The sequence below is a fragment of the Acomys russatus genome, chromosome 17 (assembly GCF_903995435.1).
Source record: "Acomys russatus chromosome 17, mAcoRus1.1, whole genome shotgun sequence".
Taxonomy (NCBI): domain Eukaryota; kingdom Metazoa; phylum Chordata; class Mammalia; order Rodentia; family Muridae; genus Acomys; species Acomys russatus.
The window spans coordinates 16361833-16376233 of NC_067153.1; the positions used below are offsets into that span (position 1 = coordinate 16361833).

A 14401-nucleotide genomic window follows, 5' to 3' on the forward strand; every position below is an offset into this window, starting at 1 on the left:
AGGGCAGTCTCCTACCAGAGCCCAAATACTGTTGTAGCCATGTTGGGGTATGTGAACATTCAGTCTCTAACTCTGCTGATTTGGCCTATTGTTCCTTAATAGCCTTAACGGATTTTATTTATATGACATTAAATTCATCCATTTTGAGGATACAATTCAATTACATTTAGTAACTTTGCCAAGTGTTGCAGCCATTACCATAAATCAATTTCAAAACATTTTTTATCCACACAACAAGATCACGTGTGTCTATATTAATCCCTGTTTCCACCCGCAGCTCCAAGCAACCAGTAACTTACTTTCTGATTCTGTATATTTTCTCACTCTTGCATTTATGTATGGAATGACATAATATGTGCCTTTTAAAAAATCTGGCTTATTTCACTTAGTGTCATGAAATGTGCCAAATATGATGCTGTGGCATGCATCATTACTTAGTTTTAAAGTTTAAAAAAATTAATTTATTTCTTATGTGTGTATAGTCATGCATGGCAAGATGATATGGGGAGTCTGGAGGACCAGCTGTGGGAAAGAGTCAGCTTTTTTTCAAATTTTATTTTTATTTTTATTTTTCACAGATTTTACCTTCTGTCAGTTAGCCATCCAAATGTGACGTTGAAAACAGTATCAATCACCCTAAGTATGGACATTAGGAAAGCAGGTTGATGGTGGCTCACTTCAACACTCTAAGCATAAGGCACCAAGATACACAAAGAGACGGCTGCAGCTGAAAGCCATGAACAGAACAGAGATGGCCAACACAATGAAGTCGGACATCAGTACTCCTGCTGCAAAGAGCAGCAAAGACGGGTCTCTGTCCATCCTTTGGTCAATAGTGAATAGGGAGATGCCTGCTTACAGTCTTCTCTTGGAGTTCCATGGTCATGATTCTCCTCTGTACGTGAATGGTCCTCTTTAAGAGTAATTGGATGCATCAAAGCACCACAAACATTGAGATTCAGAATGAACGCTCTAAGAGTGAGCAGTGCTTCTTGCCAGGAAAACTGTTCAACGAGGAGCTGAATGACAGGAGCCAGGATGAAGGTGCCACTGCCACTGCCCGACAGGGCAATCCCGTAAGCGAGGGCTTTCCACCTGCTGAAATACTTGTTGACCATAGCAATTGCCGGAGAGTAACAAAAGTGCAAATCCAAGACCTGTAAGAACTCCCAGAGTGAAGTAGAGTTGTTTCAGGCTGGTGGCAAATGAGCCCAGGATGAAACCAGTAGATGCCAGCAATCCTCCCAGCATGATCCCTACTTGACAGGATAATTGGTTACTGACAACCATCCCAAGTAGAGCACAGAGCCTTGTCATACAGTCTGTGACGGAATGGATCCATGCTGTTTGTGAATAATCCTGAACAAAGTACCTCTGAAACTCACCCCCCCCCCCAATGGAGGTACATCAAAGTCAGAATCGCTGCCTCTGCAGTCCTTGAGGGTTTGGTAGGATTCGTTAACAAAAATGTAGAAACAAAACACTACTAGTATCATCACTTTCAATCAAAACTGCTTTCTTAAGGATAATCTGACTCAACATATCAACAAGCTTGCTGTCTTGATCTCACCAATGCTCTACCACTGCCCTAGCTATGCTAAGACAGCTTAAGAACTGACTCACAGACTGGATAGCTCACTAGTTAAAATCACTGTCATATACCTGGACTAATCCTGTAATGTGGTAGAAATGACCTCATGAAAATGATTTGAAAGCATGACAACAAGCACAAGGTAAGTGCTCAGTAAAGGTAGCAGTCATTAAAACAAAACAAAACAAAACAAACAAACAAACAAAAAAACCAACTGTTCCTAAAAGAATTTGAAAAAGCTACAGAACTCCAATGAACTCCAGACATTTATTTCAACTAAGTTGATTTGGAAATCTAGGCAAAAAACTAAATCTTAGACCTGTGATATTGTTTAGTATGAATATTTAAGTCAAAATTTTGTTCCTTTTTTCTTCTTATTATTTTATATTTTACATATGCATTTATATTATCACACATATATACAATAGATCAACTATAGCAAGAAGAATTATGACACAATCAGGAATTATATAAATGTTACATTCTTAGTGTTTTGGCTATTTGTATTTGACATCCTTGAAGAAGACAAGGAAAGAATGAGATTTATTCTTTCCATCATGTGGGTTCTAGGGATTTGTCAAGTTTGGTGACAAGTGCCTTTATTCAATGAGCCATCTCATGGGTCCCCACTTTATCACTCCTTATGGCTAAGTATTGTTCAGTTTGGTAGACATGTTACACTTTGGTGATTTGCTCTGCAGTTAATGGACAGTTAGCTTACTTGTAAATTAAAAAAATTTTTTTTATTAATTTATTCTTGTTACATCTCAATGGTTATACCATCCCTTGTATCCTCCCATTCTTCCTCCCCCCCATTTTCCCATTATTCCCCTCCCCTATGACTGTTCCTGAGGGGGATTACCTCCCCCATATATGCTCATAGGGTATCAAGTCTCTTCTTGGTAACCTGCTGTCCTTCCTCTGAGTGCCACCAGGTCTCCCCCTCCAGGGGACATGGTCAAATGTGAGGCACCAGAATACGTGAGAAAGTCCTATCCCACTCTCCACTCAATTGTGGAGAATGTTCTGACCATTGGCTAGATCTGGGTAGGGGTTTAAAATTTACCGCCTGTATTGTCCTTGGCTGATGCCTTAGTTTGAGTGGGACCCCTGGGCCCAAATCTACCTATCATAATGTTCTACTTGTAGGTTTCTAGGACCCTCTGTATCCTTCTACTTTGCTATTCTCCCATGCTTCTCTCATTTAGAGTCCTAATAGGATGTCCTCCCCTCTGTCCCAGTTTCCTGGTATTACTTGTAATTTTTTTTGTTTGAACAATATTGCAGTGAATTTTCATATCCCTTTCAACATTTTCCTTGTTCTTAAGTAGATAACTAAGAGTGAATCTGTGACTCCTCTAAGATTTCTGTATAACTTTCAAGAAACTGCTGCAATGTCTTTCAAAGTATCTGCACAATGTCCTTATTACTGGTGATGTGTCATTACCCATTTTCCTACATCTTCAGGGTTTATTTTTATCCTTTTCACTTATGCTTATTCTCTGTGTGACTTATTTTTACTGTGGTTTCATTTATATATCCCTATGTTGGCACCTGCAATGTATAAATTAGCCATTTTATAACTGATGACGTTTCTATGCATAATTTTCCCATTCTTTGGAATGTTTTGTGTTATTGGATATCTGTGCTGTTTGTAAATTATGGATATGAATTGTTTTTTGGGTATGAATTATGCAAATATCTTCTACCCATCTATTGTTTCATATACTTATTTTCTTATTGCAGTCATTAAAAAGTAAAATATTTGCCATTTGCATTGGCATACCCCTTTACTCCCAGCACTTGGGAGATAGAGGTAGGCAGATATCTATGAGTTCTAGACCAGCCTTGTCTACATAGTGGGTTTCAGGACAGTGAAGGCTACATAGTGAGAACTTGTCTCGTGTGTTATTTATTATTCTTATTCTTATTAATTATTTCCTTCCATTGGAAAGCTTTCAAATTAGAAGTAAATTTTAGCATTTTTCAACTAAAATGACATGCTATATATGTGTGTAATATCTATGTAATATATAGTATGCACATGATATATATGTATATAATATATAATATTATATGAAACATATTACATTTTTATGACATCTGCTATGGTTACTGTTAATTGTCAGTTTGCCAGAATCTGGAATCTCCTTGGAGACTGGCACACCTGTGAGGGGTTTTCTTGATTGTGTTAATTGAGGTAGGAAGACCTGCCCACTGTGGGTGGCACTATTCCTTTGATGGTGTCCTGCACTATGTAAGTGAAAACAGAGAGCTGAGCAGTGGCATGTATTCATCACTTTCTGCCTCCTGACTGCGGATGTGATGGTAGCAGAGGCTCGAAGCTCTTGCTGCCTTGACTTTCCTTTCATCAAAGACTGTCCTCCCGAACTGTGAGCTAGAATTAGTTTCTCTCTTAGGATGCTTTTCTCAGAATATTTATGGCACCAGAAAATGAAAACAGAGCATTTTGTAATATTTTTCTTCATGCCATATGCGTTCAATTTAACTAAGCAATGTTAATTTTTGTAGGCAAAGTCTTAAAACCACTTTCCTATGTGAGCGTGTATGTATGTGCCTGTATGTGTGATATATATGTATTACATATGTATGCATATGTGGAAGTCAATGTTTGTGTCTCCTATGTTGCTCTCTATCTTATTTTTTGAGGCAGTGCCTGTCACTGAAGCTTCTGGAATTTCTGTCTCTCCCCTCCCTGGTCAGGGATTACAGGCATGCACTGCCACACCTGGGTTTTTACCTGGGTGCTGGGGATCCAAACTCAGGGTCATATGCTTATGTAACAAGCACTTTACCAACGGAGCTATCTCCCCAGAACTATCCTCTATTGCCTTTAGATGTTGACTATATTTGAGTCTCTGAATCATTTTGAGTTCATATTTATTTACGAGTGTGAAATGAAGGTCTAAGCTCATTTTTATCCACTAGATATCTAATTATCCTGGCGTCATTTGTTGAACAGTGACTGTCATTGGTACCTTTTTTTTCAAAACCAGTTGACTATAAATATGAATATTTATTTCCAGACTTGTCCATCTCTCCCACCCACCCATCCTTATTCCCATCTCATACTATTGGCATAGCTAGATTTACAGTAAGTTTTCATGGGGATGAGAGTTGTCCAACTTTGTTCTCTTTCAAAATGACGTTGGTGATTCTGGGTGCTGTGTGAATGAGCTGATGTTCTTTTTCTGTTTTCAAGAGTCTTTGTCTCTTGTCATCTTTGTTGTGACGTTTCTAGATGTGATCTCTTTGACCTTACCTTGTTTGGAATTAGTCGAGCTTCTTGGAAGCTCTGATAAATGTTTTTTTTTTTTCATCAGATTTGGGGCATATTTGGTCATTGCTTCAAGGGTTCTTGTGCTCCTTTCTTTGGCCTCTCTTTCTGGGCTATCAATTATGCTTCTGTCAGTGTGATCATGGGATCCCTAGACTTTTCTACATTCTCTTTTCTTTCTCTTGTTCAGACTGCGTAGTCTCAGGGGACCTACTTGTGGCCTCCTCTGATGATTCTCAACAATCTCACTGAGATGAAGGTCTGTTCAAACTGAATGGACTTGAGTTAGTTCAAGTAAAGACAGATCATGTGAGTCAGGATTTCCAGGGAGCTGCTAAGCGAGACAAATAACAAGGAACGTCTGAGAACGGTGTCTTCAGGAAGGGTAGAGCTATTCCCTCACATATTCGAGACTCTGTACCTTTGCCATGAGTGTATGTTGATGGCTTAAACATGACTGCAGAGCTGTAGGCTATGGGGGCGTGCACTCCGCTGTGGTACAAAGCTCTTGTTCTGAGGTACAGTCACTGTTCTTGAAAGAGTGCTACCAAGCCTCTCGTCTCTCTTTTGTCAAGACTTTAGTTTGAAGAGTCTTTAAATATTTAAGGGAATTTTCTTTTTGTGGGGGGTGGGCATGATGTTTTAGTTGCTTGCTAGTGGAATTGCTTTTAGAAAGACCTTATTAGTCTATGTCCACCGATGACTATTAATGAACTTCTGGGTAATATTTCAGCAAATCAAAAGATGAAATTGAGAATAATTTCCATCTTAACAATGGAAACTCTCCTAATTTATAAATATGCTTTGTTTTGCTCTTTATTTAAATTTAGGCATCCTTGGCCATAATTTGTAAAAACTCTATGGGGGTTTTACATATAAAAATGCATTTCTTGGAGAAGGGGAGAGGAGAGCAGAGGACTGCCTTGGACATGAACTCAGATGCCTGCAATTAGATCACTGCCCCTTGGTGGGGAAGTCCTGTGGGAACACAGAGGAAGGGGATGCAGGCTACCTAGCTGAGACCTGATTGGCTGTGGTCAGAGGGTGGAGAAGGAGGACCCTACCAGTCAGAGGTCTAAGGGAAGGGAATAGGGCAGAAGAAGGAGGGAGGATGGGAACAGGAAGACAAGAGGGAGGCAACTACAAATGAGATGTAATATAAATAAAGTATAATTTAAAAAACAAAATAAATGTAAAGAATGCATTTCTAAATATTTGGTGTTTTAATGCCTTTGGAAAGAGTATTTCATTTTTATTGTAACATAGAACATGTAGAAATGCGTGGATAAATGTATCGAGTCTGTGTGTCCATTACCTTCTGCAGATCTGTAGCTTCTATTAGTTTCTTACTATGTGTTTTAGACTTTCTGAATATTCAACAATGTAATAAAGGAATATCCATACTTCCATCTTTCATATTTATTGCTTTAATTCTTTAAAAATTTTTTTTACTATCTTAGATGGGCTTAGAGCTTGACAGTGTTGAATGGAAGTAAATAAAATGGGATTCCTTGGGGGCTGGAGAGATGGATCAGCAACTAAGAACACCTCTCTGCTCTTCTAGAAGTCCTGAGTTCAATTCCCAATAACCACAAGGTGGGTCACAAAGATTTATATTGGGATCTAATGCTCTCTTCTGACCTGCAGGTATACATGCAGATAGAGCACTTATATACATTAAATAAATAAATATCTTTTTTTTAAAACATGGGATTCCTTGCCACATTGTCAGTTTAAGAGAAATCACTTTCAATATTTTCCTTGAGTATTTCTGGAATTTAAAACACAAAACTAGTAAGATTAAGGAAGTTTATTTCCACCCAAGTCATATTTTCACTCAATAATGAATTGATATGAAAGGTTATGAATGTTTTTTTCTATATATACTAGCATGCCAGTAATTCATTTTATCTTTTTTATTATTGTGGGGAATTATGTTAATTGGTTTTCAAAAGCTGAATTCCTGGAACACATCTACCTTGTTTTTGATTTCTGGGACATTCATATAGTAGTGATTTGTTTGCTTAGGTTTTGTATAGTATTTTTGTGGATTTTGATATGCATTCTGATTGAAAATTCCATGAATGCTTCCTACTTCTGGAAACAATTCTTTCTTTGTTTTTTTTTTAAACATAATATTTCTCTTTGTAGCCAAGGTGGCTTCAAACTCAGATCTGCTTGTCTTTGCCTTAAAGGTATGCATCACCCTGTCCTCCATGGAAATTCTTAATCCATATATATATATATTTTTTATTAATTTATTCTTGTTACATCTCAATGTTTATCCCATCCCTTGTATCCTCCCATTCCTCCCCCCCCCCATTTTCCCATTATTCCCCTCCCCTATGGCTGTTCCTGAGGGGGATTACCTCCCCCTATATATTCTCATAGGGTATCAAGTCTCTTCTTGGCTACTTGCTGTCCTTCCTCTGAGTGCCACCAGGTCTCCCCCTCCAGGGGACATGGTCAAATGTGAGGCACCAGAGTACGTGAGAAAGTCGTATCACACTCTCCACTCAACTGTGGAGAATATTCTGACCATTGGCTAGATCTGGGAAGGGGTTTAAAGTTTACCTCCTGTATTGTCCTTGGCTGGTGCCTTAGTTTGAGCGGGACCCCTGGGCCCAAATCTGCCTATCATATTGTTCTACGTGTAGATTTCTAGGACCCTCTGGATCCTTTTATTGTGCTGTTCTCCCATGCGTCTCTCATTTAGAGTCCCAATAGGATGCCTTCCCCTCTGTCCCAGTTTCCTGGTAAGTGAAGGCTTTCGTGGGACATGCCCCTTGGGCTAGTATGCAGATATAAGTGAGTATATACCATTTGATTCTTTCTGCTTCTGGGTTAACTCACTCATTATGATCATTTCTAGCTCAATCCATTTATCCACAAATTTCGGGAATTCCTTGTTTTTAATAGCTGAGTAGTATTCCATAGTGTATATGTACCACAGTTTCTTTATCCACTCTTCTACTGAGGGACACTTAGGCTGTTTCCATGTTCTGGCTATTATGAATAAGGCTGCTATGAACATGGTTGAGCAAAGTTTCTTGTTGTGTGCTGGAGCATCTTCTGGGTATATTCCAAGGAGTGGAATAGCTGGGTCTTGAGGAAGCCCTGTTCCCATTTTTCTGAGATAGCACCAGATAGATTTCCAAAGTGGCTGTACTAGTTTGCATTCCCACCAGCAATGAAGGAGTGTTCCTCTCTCCCCACATCCTCGCCAGCATGTGGTGTTGCTTGAATTTTTGATCTTAGCCATTCTGATGGGTGTAAGATGGAATCTCAGAGTTGTTTTGATTTGCATTTCCCTGATGACTAAGGAAAATCTTCAGCAACCCTACATCTGACAAAGGTCTAATATCCAAAATATATAAAGAACTCAAGAAATTAAACACCACCAAACCGAATAACCCAATTGAGAAATGGGGCTTGGAACTAAACAGAGAATTCTCAACAGAGGAGTATCAAATGGCTGAGAAACACTTAAAGAAATGCTCCATATATATTTGTACCCAAAAGCCTATAAGAATTTTCTCTGCTTTGCTTTTCTGTCTGGTGCTGTTCTGGTCAGCTTTGGGCTTTATGGAAAATCTTGAGCGTTTTCTCTATTTTCATTCTGTAGACCACTTCATGCAGGCTTGCTACAATGTTGATAATTCTAAGCTATTATCAACCAACTTCAATCCACTTGAAATCTGCCATACTTAGTGACAGGTTCCTCCCAGCCTCATGGTCCTAGAAGTCTCTCAGTAACAGCTGCTACATGATGACTGGGAATTTGACAGCAGCCATCTAGGCACACTTCTACTTCCGATAGTTCTCCAATCCTGAGTGTCCATTCCCCCCCCCCCCCGCCCCCAAACACACGATCTGTTCTTTAGGAAGCAAAGCTCTCCTGGGCAGCAGGAAGCAGTTCTGCACCCTGGTTCACAGATAGATGTTAGACAGAGGCATACTAATATTGGCTGGAAGACCCCACTTAGTGGCATCCTGAGTCTCTCCCTCCTGTTATCTGGCAAGCTCACCTTTGTTGAGGATATCCTTTTCTATCTTCCCTTTACTTTGACCTTGGTTCTGATTGGATTTATAGGCTTCTCCCTGGATTTGCATCATTAACTTGTTTATTCTTCCAGTATTATTTATATCCACTTTTTATTTTTTGTTCACATATTGTTTTATCTTTGGCATCTTACATTATTCTGGAGTGTCATATATACCTTGAATATTGAAGGCAGTGTTCCATAAGTTACAGCTGATTCATAAGCTCACTAATGCTATGGGGCATTTCTCATCTTTTCTTTTTAAAGTTTATTATAATTTATTCACATTACATCCTGATTGTTATCCCCTCACTCTTATCTTCCCTTTCCCACCCTCTTTCCCTCTTCTGACCCTAGCTTATCAGCCATCAGAATAGCCTGCATCCCCTTCCCCTGTGTGCTCTCAAGGCTGCCCAACCAAGAGGAAGTGATCAAATCACAGGCACCCAAGTTCATGTCAGAGGCAGTCCCTGCTCCCTCCCCTACTCCTGACTTGGAGAATGAGCTGTCCATCAATTACATCTGAACAGGGATTCTAGGTTCTTTGAATGCATTGTGTTTGGTTGGTGCATCAGTTTGTGCAGGCCCCCTGGATCCAGATCCACCAGCCTTGATGGTCTCCCTATGGGGCTCCTGACCTCTCAGGGTTCTTCCGTCCTCTGAATCCTCCATATAACTCTCAGGGCTCCTCCCAGAGTCCAGCTGGGAGTCCCAGCATCTGCCCCTATCCCCCATTGGGTGAAGTCTCTCAGAGGACATCATGTTGGGCTAATATCCACTTATAAGTGAATATATACCATACGTGTCTTTCTGTGTCTGGGCTACCACACTCAGGATGATCTTTTCTAGTTCCAACCCTTTGCCTGCAAATTTTAAGATTTCCTGATAAATGTAAGATGGAATCTCAGAGTTGTTTTGATTTGCATTTCCGCATTAGGGGCATTTTCATGCCCCATGCACTTGACAAATATTTGCCTTGAGTCTCCTACCAGAGCCTTCATATAGATGCTTCTTGTGTGGCCAGATTGTGATATAAAATTAATATGGTTCTTTCTTAGTTTTCCTAAGGTGCCATGCTCCATTATAGAAACAAGCCTTTGATGAATCTTTATCAAAATCTCTCTCTAAAATTCTAATTCTTTTTAAAAATAGATTTGTTTTCATTTTTTCTTTTGTTTTGTTTCAGGGTTTTATTTTTCTTGAGACAGGGTTTCCCTGTGTAATATCCGAGGTTGTCCTGGAATCTGCCCTGTAGACCAGGCTAGCCTCAAACTCACAGAGATCCACCTGTCTCTGTCTCCTGAGTGCTAGTATTAAAGGTGTGCACCAGCCACTACCACCCAGTGATATTTTTATACTTAAGAAAAAAATTTCCTTTTATTCATATGAAGTTGAGAATTGTTGTTTCAAGGTCTGTAAAGAATTGTGTTGGCATTTTGTCGAGAATTGCATTGACTCTATAGATTGCTTTTGGAAAGATGTCCATTTTTCCCAAGTTAATCCTACTGAACCATGAGCATGGGAGATCTTTCTATCTTCTGACATCTTCTTCAATTTCTTTCTTCCGAAATTTTAAGTTGTTTTCATACAAGTCTTCCACTTTCTTGGTTAGAGTTACCCCAAGATACTTTATGACTTTTGTGGTTATTGTGAAGGGTCTTGTTTTCCTAATTTCTTTTTCAGCCAGTTTGTCTTTTCATATGGAAAAAAAAAAACCCACCTTGAATAGCTAAAACAGTCCTAAATATAAAAGATCTCCTGGAGATTTCTCCATACCTGATTTCAAGCTGTACTATAGAGCAACAGTAAAAAAGATTGCATATTCCTGACATAGAAATAGACAAGTGGATTAATGGAATAAAATTTGAAGACCCAGAAATAAACCCACACACCTATGGACACTTGATTTTTGACAAAGAAGCCAAAACCATACAATGAAAAAAAGATATCATCTTCAACAAATAGTGCTGGTCTAACTGGATGTCTGAGAGTACAATAATGCAAATAGACCCATAACTGTCACCTTGCAGAAAACTCAAGTTCAAGTGGATTAAAGACCTCAACATAAAACCAGAGACCACTAAATCTGTTAGAAGAAAAAGTGGAGAAGAGCCTTGAACTCATTGGCACAGAAGACAACTTCCTGAACAGAATGCCAATAACTCAGGCTCTAAGATCAACAATAAATGGGATCTCATGAAACTGAAAAGCTTCTGTAAGGCAAAGGACACTGTTAATAGAATAAAATGATAACCTACAGACTGGGAAAAGGTCTTCTCCAACCTACATTTTTGCAGAAAATGGGAAATAGTGCTACCTCAATACCCAGATATACCACTCCTGGGCATATATCCAAAAGATGCTTTAGCATACATAAGGACAGTTGTTTAACTATATTCATAGCAGCTCTATTTGTAATAGGATGAATCTGGAAACAACTTGTATGTCCCTCAATCTGAAAAATGGGTTAAGAAACTATGGTACATTTACACAATAGGGTATTACCCCTCAGCTATTAAAAACAAGGTAACCTTGAAATTTGCAGGTAGATACATGGAACTAGAAATGATCATCCTGAATGAGGTAACCCAGACCCAGAAAGACACGCATAGTATATACTCACTTACAAGTGGATGTTAGCTACATAATACAGGAGAATCACACTACATCACACAGACTTAAAGAAGCTAAATAGAAGGAAGGCCCTAGGCAGAATGCTTAATTTTCATTCAGAAGGGCAAATAGAATAGACACCCGGAAAAAGTTGAAAAGAAGGAACAGGATAGGAGCTTTCCATAGAGGTCCTCTGAAAGATTCCACCCAGCAGGGGATCCAAGCAGATGCTGAGACTCACAGCCAAGCTTCGGGCTGGAGAGCATGGAGTCTTATGGAAGAGTTAGGACATAAAGGGACCTGGAGGGGACAGGAGCTCCACAAGGAGACCAATGGAGTCAACAAATCTGGGCTGAGTGCTGCAGAGACTGATGTACCAACCAAGGACCATGCATAGTGAGGACCTAGGCTATCTGCTTAGATCTAATTGATAGACAACACAGTCTCCTTGTGGGTCCCATAATATGGGGAGTAGGGACTACCTTGGACATGGACTCTGAAGCCTATTTGTTGATCATTTTCCCCTGATGGGACAGCATTGCCAGGCCACAGAGGAAGAGGATACAGGCGGTCCAGATGAAACTTGATAGGCTGGGGTCAGATGATAGGGGAGGAGGGCTCTCCTTTCTCAGGACTAGGGGATGGGGGAAGGAGGAGATGAGGGAGGGGGCTACAATCAGGATGTAAAGCAAACAAATTAAAAATTAAAAAGGGTATCTAGTTCTTTGAGAATTTTGTGTAACATAGTTTGATCATATTTTTACTTCCTCCACATGCACTCTCTTTTCTACCCTCTAAACTTTGTGTCTACCTTGTGTCTATACTCCCCAAGTTCAGTTTCTGCTGCTCATATATACTCATGGGCATGTGGCCACTCACAGGACTGTAGTCAACCCACGAGCAGCCATACCCTTAAAGAAAACTGACTCTCCCTTCTTGAGCAGGTATCAACTGTCTGTGCCTCCTCAGATAGAAGTAGGAGCCTGTGAATCTCTTCCCACACCATGCTAGAATGTCTTGAACTTGTGTGGGCAGCACAACTACTGTGAGTTCATTAGTGCATCAGTCCTATTATGTCCTGAAGACACTATTTTGTTTCCAATCCTAACTCTTATTCTGTCTTACTAAAAGGCAACATGTCCCTAGGGTGACATAGACTTTTAACATTTTCAACAATAACACAACTGAGAACTCTGAAGAGTGAAAGAGTTGCATTCATTCTGTGGCTAAATTTTCTTAAAAATTCGTTGTGTCTCTGAAACTGTATGTATATATATATGTCATAGAACTCAAAACATCTTGCTTTAGATTCTCAAGTGCTAGAATTATAAGTATATCCCATTGGATAGCTTTGATTAATGCCTCAAAATGAAATACTGACTCTGAAATAATCTCTCCTAAGGACTTTGTAGCAGAGGCCAGTAACTTAAGTTCAGAACCTTCTGTCTCTGACCTCCTCCTTTCTCCCACCAGATTTACTTAATTAGTTTGCTTTTGTAATTTTAAAATTTAATGTATTTTTGCACTTATTTGCATTTGTGCCCCTGCTTGTTTGTATGGGCTCCATGTGCTTGTAGTTCCTGTAAAGGCCAGAAGAGAGCATCAGATCACTGGAGTTTGTGAAAGGCCAGGTTGATGTTGGCATTGAACTCAAGAGGTTCCTCTGGAAGAGCTGAAAGTATTATTAACTATGGAGACATATCCCAGCCCTCTGTCATTCTAAGGCAGGGTCTCATGCAGCTTAGGCCCGCCTCAGATTACTTTGTCCTTGAGGTTGGTCATAAGTCTTGATCCTCTTGCCTCTATCTCCTAAGCACATGAAATTATAGGAATGTCTGGATTCTCAACAGTTTACTTGTCAGTACCCACTCATATTCCTTTTCTTTCTTCTGTTATTTCATCCAACTTCATTAACAAACTTTCTTCTGTTCACTGTAGGAAAAAGAAAAGCTTTCTGTGTAGTACATCCCTAAATTTCCTTTGCAAGAAGCCTACAGATGAGCTAGGAACTACATTTGGGGCTTTTCCTAAATCTCAAATACCCTTGTTTCAGACTTCAAGATCTGTTTCAACTATTTCCAGTTCTAATTAGACTCTTGTACGTGAAAACGCTTCAAAATACAAGATGGTGAAGACCAGGACAGGATTAAAATGGCCTTAGATGCATTATTATGAAGGTAACAAAAACAAAACACACCTTAGAAGGCATAAACGTGCCATATAGGAAATGGCTGTTATTTCACCCTAGAAACCATCTGGGTAAAAAATTCAAAACTGTAAGAAAATAAATACAAAGCAGAAGAAACTTTAAAAATAGGCTCCGTGACATTTCCAAATCGTATCCTATGTTGACTGAACAACTTTAGGTAAAGGACGTCTTGTCTTTTCTTGTTGTATAATTTCATGTCTGGCTTCAGCCAAAAATATGAACTTTGGGCTAAAGACTTGGGTGTAGATTCCAGAATGGAAACGGATCCCTGCTCTTGGTAGTTTTTGTCCTGGGACAGACATAAGAGAGATCAATATCTTAGGAAGAGGCTGGGGATGTGTCAAGACCTGTAAGAAAGTGTGTGTGCCAGGTGTCCCGAGGGTAACCACTGAAGACACTGGGGTTTGAGAGAGGGAATTGTGTGCTTGGTTGGACTGTGTCTCTGGGTTTATGTATGCAGAGCCAAGAAATGAAAAGATATTCTTTCAGATTTAGCTGTTTGTACATATATGAAGAGATAAGAGAATGGGATGAGGGAGAAGGATAGGGAGAGGGTGAAGGGGGGAGAAAGGAGGAGGAGAGAGGAAAGAAGAGAGAAAGGAGAGAGAGAGGACAGAGGAGGGGGAGGGAGAGAGAGAATGATACAG

General features: G+C 39.7%; 1 pseudogene; it reads right to left on the reverse strand.

The window, feature by feature from the left end:
• Positions 1–581: 581 nt before the first annotated feature.
• LOC127201795 (monocarboxylate transporter 12-like) overlaps positions 582–14401 on the reverse strand; it is a 167733-nt pseudogene continuing 153913 nt past the window's right edge.